Source organism: Oratosquilla oratoria, chromosome 7 (assembly GCF_046742065.1).
Source record: "Oratosquilla oratoria isolate Oo_2021 chromosome 7, ASM4674206v1, whole genome shotgun sequence".
Classification (NCBI taxonomy): domain Eukaryota; kingdom Metazoa; phylum Arthropoda; class Malacostraca; order Stomatopoda; family Squillidae; genus Oratosquilla; species Oratosquilla oratoria.
Genome location: NC_134783.1, coordinates 75,696,419 through 75,704,693, shown reverse-complemented (window position 1 = coordinate 75,704,693; position 8,275 = coordinate 75,696,419). Strand labels below are relative to the sequence as shown.

Here is an 8,275-nt window from a genome sequence, read left to right as displayed (position 1 = left end):
CATTTCATAAGTTTTTCTATCAAAATCTCTACAGAAAACCTGATGCCTTTCTTGTTTTCTTCTTAAGTTGTTCTTTTCCCTGGCTTCATTCACCAACTCTCTCTTCTCTCTCTCTCTCTCTCTCTCTCTCTCTCTCTCTCTCTCTCTCTCTCTCTCTCTCTCTCTCTCTCTCTCTCTCTCTCTCTCTCTCTCCCTTTTTTTATTTCTCTTTCTCAGTCGCATCTTTCACTATCCAAATAATCTTAAAATGTTTTTACCTGCTAGTTTCCATAGCTTATTGATTATCACATTACCCCCTGGCTTGTGACCTGAATTTAATCTTTAGTGTCCGTGCCCTTCTCTTCCTGTATGTTTCACCAAACCTCATCAAGTGCAGAAGTTCCCAACCTGGGTTACAAGTAACCCCAGTGGTGCATTTGCACTTTTCAGGGGGTACATGAGGCTGTTCGAGCACTGATGCTATTTCCATCAACATGGCTTTGTGAGTCAGCATTTTGAGTGCTGCTGGGAAATAACTCAAAATACAGATCAAAACTCAAAATATCTGAATATGATCTTTGTTGTGCTATTGTTAAATTTTCCTCTCGTATTAATGAACTTGTTCCCAAAACACAAGCTCAACCATCTCATACCTCTTAGTTTTGCTTACATTGTTTTGAATAATGTTGTCTTCTTTTACTTAATAATGATCATTATGGATAATTAGTAAAAAGATATGTATGTGAGGGATCAAAATATTTTATAAATTACCTGAGTTTAGTTTACTGATATTATCACCGTTAAAATTCTTATGCAGTCTACACATACATATTTCATAATAAGATAATATTTAAATACAATTTTCATCGTTTTTTTCTTAATTCATAGGGATATACGGGATTCTATAAAAATGCCCAAGGGACACAGAGGAACTAAAAATTTGGGAACATTTGATCTCTTGCATTCGAGTCGCTTTCCACAACGATTGATACGATTTCTCTTGTATCACTCAATTAATGTTTCACTTTTACAATCCTTGATGTGATGTGGTCCTTTCTCCATTCTAAGTCACATTTTTTCTAAACTGCATCTCGACAAGAATCTCAGTATGTTTTGATATGTCCACCAATACTGTCTCCATATATACCTGTTCTTCGTTCTTCCCTTATTCAGTGACCTCTTTCAGTTTATTTCTTCTTCTTCTTCTTCTTCTTCTTCTTCTTCTTCATCATCATCATCATCATCATCATCATCATCATCATCATCATCATCATCATCATCATCTTCTTCTTCTTCTTCTTCTTCTTCTTCTTCTTCTTCTTCTTCTTCTTCTTCTTCTTCTTCTTCTTCTTCTTCTTCTTCTTTTTTCTTCTTCTTTTTTTCTTTTTCTTCTTCTTCTTCTTCTTCTTCTTCTTCTTCTTCTTCTTCTTCTTCTTCTTCTTCTTCTTCTTCTTCTTCTTCTTCTTCTTCTTCTTCTTCTTCTTCGTGATTTTTTCCTCCACCCCCTTTATTCCTCTATCAAATCTGATATTCTTTTCATCCGAATAGGCCTGTGTATCTAGTTTATGTTCTTATCTTACCTTCATTTTCTTCATGTTTCTGCGTTTTTTTTAAGTTGATCGATTCCAGATTTTGTTTATCCTTACGTGTAATCACTGAACTTAATAGGTATCCTAAATATTTTATATTGCACTCCTATGTAAGTACGGTATGTATGTATGTATGCATGTATGTATGTATGTATGTATGTATACATGTATATATGGATTTATGTATGTATGTATGTATGTATGTATGTATGTATGTATGTATGTATGTATGTATGTATGTATGTATGTATGCATGTATGTATGAATGTATGCATGTATGTGTATATGTATGCATGTATTTTGTATGTATGTATGCATGTATGTACGTATGTATGTATGTGTATATGTATGTATGTACTGTAGTATGTACAGTATGTATGTATGTATGTAGGTATGTACGGTATGTATGTGAGCATGTACGTACGTATGTGTGCATGCACATTATTATGTATGTACAGTATGTATGAGCGGATGTATACATTGATGGATGGATGGATGAATGAATGAATAGGTGAGTGCGTGGCTGGATGCATGCATGCATACGCACCTAATTAGACTGGATAAACATTTTATTTGATACTGATTAGCAATTCCTTTTGGGAGGCCAAATGTTCATTCCCCTTCATTATGATGTTGTCCTTCACAGAATTCGTTCTGGCTATGACGCCAGAATCCTTTTGCTCAGCCGAGAGCAAGGTCTTGTGGCAACTGGGTTGATCAGACCAAAAGATTTTGTGCGGCCGAGGTAAAGATACGTTCCACTCGGTGCGAGTGTTAGACTACTAAATAGCGGGTGACATGCATCATACCTGGCATCATATTATCTTTGGGTAAACGCGTCGGTTGTATGGTCGATTAAAATGATCAGCTTCGCGCTTTGCAGCTCGAAGCAAATCAGCCCTATTCGAAAACAAAGAATTAGTGCTCTGGATAATCGTTTGACGATCAAGATTGAGTCGTGAGTGATCATTGTTAAGCTATAATCGCAACGAGCAAAACGTGCCTTGGGTAGTACTTGTAATATTATACTAGCTTTGCGATCTTCTCCAGCGTGAATTTCCAGCCCCAGACCTCACAGTGTGATTCAACTGATAGCGCTACTTCACCTTGTCACGCTCTCCATTCTCTTGATAACTCTTTCTTTTCATTTCCCTCTTTATCTATTTCTCTCCGTTTTTCTTTAAGGGGCGGGCGCACACAATGAAAATAATAATAATTTGTTCAGTACCTAAGATTAAATTTTCATCTTTTCTGGCACTATTCGTGATCCATTTACTATATATAGCAGGCTAGCATATTTGATACATCAACATCATATACTTCCATTCAGACAAAAGGCGTTCCAAGAAAGTGATCTCTGAACTTCTTAGATCCAACCTTATTATTTTATTTTATTTCTTGGGGTGATGACTTTATTCAGGACAAGTGATCTCCTGGAAGGCCACGCATTTCATTTAACCGTCGAGTTTAAATAAATTCTTTCATCATTTTGTCTGCATAATCAGGGGCGCAGCCACGTTTTCAGTTCGGGCTGCACAGTCTCGGAAGAAAGAATAATATACTACAATTACGTGAAAATAAGAATTGATTAGAATTACAACTGATCCAAAATGTGCAACCAATTTCAGTTCAATCCAGTTACAAATTCTTTTAGCCTGCAGAGTTGTTATGGTACGTATCATACAAAAAAAAAAAAAATGCTGAGGTAATGTGGGGATCACGCATTCTCTGAGCACACCCTTGTTCCTCACTTCTGGCTAGGACATTATGCATGATAATTCCACGAACCTTTTATACGCCCGAGCAGACAAAATTTAACTAATGAATGTTTGCTAAACTAAAGCAAATAAATTACATTTATTCTTTTTTTTTTTTTTTATTCTACAGAAAAATATCCCAAAGAATTTCTCCAAATCTTTTAATTCAAATATTCCGGTAACGACTTCCACGTTTAGCCTTTCAGCGGTAACTGGAGATTTCGAAGGGTATTTTCTTCTTCTTCTTTTCTTCTTCTTCTTCTTCTTATTCTTCTTCTTCTTCTTTTTCTTCTTCTTCCTCTTCTTTCTTTTTTATTTTTCGTTTAGGAAGTGAGTACTTCCCATCTACTTATCAGAGTTCACAACATGGAGTCGAAATTTTATGAACAAAGACCGTTACATTCACGTTAATACTTTCAGAAATTAAAATCTATTGGTGATGAAGATAGTTCGCCTACGAATAGTTCTCCTTGTGAAGAGAGTTTTAGCACGTCGTCGTCTTTAGTACGAAAAGAAATGGGACAGGAGACTGAGCTCTTGAAGCGCAACTTATTCTCTAAGTTCAACACTTACCCTGACCGAAGACGAGGTCAACCTTCAAGTGCCAAGAAGCGACGGAGTGAGTGATGAAGTTCGAACGCGACCACCGAGCACTAAGCGAGAAGCACCTCGAGCGACAGACGAGTGTCGCTGGAGTTGGCGGTCAAGAGCAGCAGCAGCAGCAGCAGCAGGTGGTGGTGGTGGTTGTGGTGCTGGAGGGGGAGAAGACGAGGTTGGTGGCGGGGCGAGGGAAACGGGCAACTGTTGCGTGTGTGTGAACGCGTGGCGGAAGCCGGTGTGGGGTCCCAAGCAATGGTGGCGGATTCACCAGCCGGCTGTATATACGTCCAAGCCTCCTTCCCTACCGGGCGGGGGCGGTAACGGAACACAGGCGCCGTTCACTCAAGAGTTTCCACTCCTACACGAGCATGTGCAGTCCCACGCAACCCACAAGTGTCTGTGTAAGTACTTATGTGTCTACCTGTGTCTATGTCCTTGTCATATGAGGGAATGATGATAGGTCGCAATAGGTGTGCAAAACTGGAAAATAAAAGAGGACTTTGTAGAGCGCCCAGATGATAATAGGAACCGACTCCAAAATTGTGCAACATTTACATCTAAGTCTACACTAGGAAATCCCACCTCTGCCCCTCCCTCTGAGTAGGCTTGAATGAGAATCTAAAAGCTGTGACGTCAACGTCACGAAGAACAGTTTTTCATATACCGAGAAAGAAAGAAAAAAATATATGCCAACATGACCTTTCTGCTTAATTGGAATATGGTCAACTATCAATTATCACGAAATTGACGAAACCCAGAGGAGTTGAACGTACTTAAGCTTTACACTGTACAATGACCAGCTGTTCTTTTCTTATAATTTCCATTTTCTCACTGTCCACATGCCTTCACTTGGTTCAACAGAATATCGTCGTTAGTCTCTTTGGTCATAAAAGAACCGGTGAAGATGTTGCACCGCTCAAGATGTTAATAAAGCTAGTCCCGGCCCCTTCAAATCGCGGAGACCATTGTATGTATGTGTGTGTGTGTGTGTGTGTGTGTGTGTGTATTTACCTAGTTGTACCTAGTTGTATTTTACGGGAAGGGGAGCTATGCTCGTGGGGTCCCGTCTTCATATCTCATTTTATCTAAACTATTTTTAAATTCATGTATTGTTTTTGCACACACCACTTTCTCATCTAACTTGTTCCAACTGTCTATTGCTCTGTGAGGAAAGCTGTTCTTTTTAAAATCTCTTCTATAGCTGTCTTTTTTTATTTTCTTTCCGTGTCCTCTTGTATTTCTGTCATCCCATTTTATCAGATTCTCTCTATCAGTAATTTCTATGCCTTTCATGATTCTGTAAATAGCTATCAAATCTCCTCTCTCTCTTCTTTGCTCTAGTGTCTGTAGTTTAAGTTTTTGTAGTCTCTCTTCATATGATAGTTTTGAGAGTGTTGGTGCCAGTTTTGTAATTGCTCTTTGTATCCTTTCAAGTTTTTTTATACATTTTTTTGTACTTGGTGACCATATCGTTGCTGCATATTCCAATCTTGGTCTTATCAGGGTGATTAGGATTTTCCTCACCATTTCTTCATCCAGGTATGTAAATGCCACTTTGATTGTTCTTATTAAATTATAAGTTTCTCCAAAAATCTTATTTATATGTTTCTCAGGTGACATATTATTCATAACAATGACTCCCAGGTCCTTCTCATTTTCTACTTTTTTTATTCCTTCTTCTCCCAAATTATATGATCCTGCTATTCTGTTTTTGCTTTTTCCAAATTCCATTATACTACACTTTTTTGTATTGAACTCCATCTCCCACTTCCTACTCCATTCTTGTACTTTATTTAGATCCCTCTGTAGTGATTCACAATCTTCTTCAGTTTTCACTCTTTTCAGTAGTTTTGCATCATCTGCAAAGAAGCTCATATAGCTTTCAATTCCTTCATCCATATCATTAATATATATAGCAAACATTATTGGGGCCAGAACTGTTCCCTGCGGGACACCGCTTATTACTTCATTCCATTTTGAGTGCTGATCTCTTATCACTACTCTCATTTTTCTTTCTTGCAAAAAGTCTTCCATCCAATTTAGCAATTTACCTTGTATTCCTCCTTCATATTCTAATTTCTTAAGCAACTTCTTATGTGGTACTTTGTCAAAAGCTTTTTTTAGGTCTAGAAATGCACAATCAGCCCATCCATCTCTTTCTTGTATTATATCTATTAGCCTTGAATAGAAACATATTAAATTGGTGACGCATGACCGTCCTTGTCTGAATCCAAATTGCCTTGGATTTAGTACGTTGTTTTTTTCCAAGTATTTTACCCATCTACTTTTGATAATTCTTTCACAAATTTTTGCTATTGTACTTGTTAGAGAGACTGGTCTATAATTGGTAGGTTCTTCTTTATTTCCTCCTTTATATATAGGTACTATATTTGCTTTTTTCCAATCTTCTGGAACTTTTCCTTCTTTTAAGGAACTGCTTATTATGCTATGTATTTTGTCTGCCAGTTCATTCCTGCATTCTTTCAGAATCCAGTTTGCTATTTCATCTGGCCCATGCGATTTTCTGACATCAAAATTACCCAAGTGTGTCAATATTTCATTCTTTGTTACTTCTATTTCTTCCATAGGGGGGACTTTTTCTTTCCACTCAATCTCTTCAGGTTGTATATTTTCCCTTGTAAACACTGATTTAAAATGTTTGTTCATAATTTCTGCCATTTCCATTTCCTCAGTGTATTCAACTCCTCCTTGTCTCAATTTCTCCAAGTCTTGTTTGTTTTTCAGTTTATTGTTTACAAATCTGTAGAATAGTTTTGGTTGATCTTTACACTTTTCTATAACATCTTTTTCATATTTTCTTTTTTTCTCTCTGCACTTTTGTACATATTCATTTCTATAACCAGTATATATTTTCCATTTTTCAGGTCTTCTGTCTTTTTTCCATCTGGTCCAGGCTTTGTCTCTTTTGTCTTTTAACTCCCTACAACTTTTGTTGTACCAGCATTTTACATATTCTTTTTCTTGTTTTTGTCTTGGGACATACTTTTCCACTCCTTTTTTGTAAATTTTTGTCAAAATATTCCATTTCTCTTCCACTGATGTTTCTTCTTTGTATATTTCTTCCCAGTTTTCTTGTTGGAAGAATTCTCTTATTTTATCAAAGTTTGTTTTTTCATACATCATTCTTCCTTTTCTATAGTGTTCATTTCTTTTCATATATTTTTCTTCATTAAGTTCCAGTTCAATCAATATGTGGTCACTTTTACCTATTGGTGTTTTATATTCAATCTTGTCCACTATTCTAGGTTCAGATGTAATTATTAAGTCTAGCCTCGATGGTTCTTCTTCATTTCTATACCTAGTGTTCTCTTGTATCCATTGTGTCATTGAATGGTCAGTAATCATCTCAAGTAGAGCATTTCCCCATGAGTCATCACCACTCTTTGCTGTCATTTCTTCCCAGCAGATTTCTTTGCAATTAAAGTCGCCCATCATAACTATTCTTCCTCCGTCTTCCATTATTTTAGTTAATGCTATCTTTGTGTCCTCTAACATACTTTTATATTCACTCTCCTCCCATGAGGCTGTTTTCGGAGGCACATAATTGATCACAAATTTTCTGCTCTTCTTATCTCTGTCTTCCACTTCTATCATAATCATCTCTACTGTATTCTTTCCATATATGACACCTTTCACGTTTATATCCTTCTTAGTCAGGAACATAACTCCACCCCCTTGCTTTTTCTCTCTGTTTCTAATCCAATAATTGTATGCATCATGTCCTACACTGTTGGGTGGTAGTGGGCCTTTTAATTTTGTTTCTACAATTCCCATTATGTCCGGTTCTTTTTCTTTCAAATAATCATTCAGCTCATTCAATCCTGTTATTAATCCATCTATATTTGTGTAAGACACTCTTAGTTTTCTGCCACTTCCATTGTGTTCTCTGTTTCCCTTATGTTTTTCTTTTGTATGTCGAACTTCCTTAGTTTCATGTTCACTACTCTCCAATAGAATCTCTCTTTCTCTGACTCCGTTCTGTTCTCGTTTTTTGTCTTAGCTTCCAGTCTTTTCTGCTTTTCTTCCTCTCTTTCCTCTTTATTCATTTCTCTTTTTATCCATATCTTTTTGTGTTGTTCACTTGTTGCTAGTTTCCCTGTTTTGGATAAGATATTCTCTGCCGTTGTTTGTGACTTGAATTTAATCTTAATTGGTCTGGTCTTGTCTGTGCTATACTTTCCGAGTCTAAATTTCTCTTCGATTTGTTTCATAATTCCTGGTTCATCTTCCTGAACTGATTCTAGTAATTGGCTTACTTTTTCATTTTCCTCTTTGATTCTTGTGGTTCTATCTGTGTTGTGTTTCTCTTCCATTCCTAATGTAATTATA

General features: G+C 36.7%; 1 protein-coding gene across 1 annotated transcript in view; it reads right to left on the bottom strand.

Moving 5' to 3' along the window:
• The window catches only part of sNPF (short neuropeptide F precursor), a 369,184-nt gene extending 364,991 nt beyond the window's left edge, over positions 1-4,193 (bottom strand). The window contains exon 1 of the mRNA XM_076188427.1: positions 3,903-4,193. The gene's annotated coding sequence lies outside the window, so the exon portion shown is untranslated. The remainder of the gene's footprint in view (positions 1-3,902) is intronic.
• Positions 4,194-8,275: the final 4,082 nt, after the last annotated feature.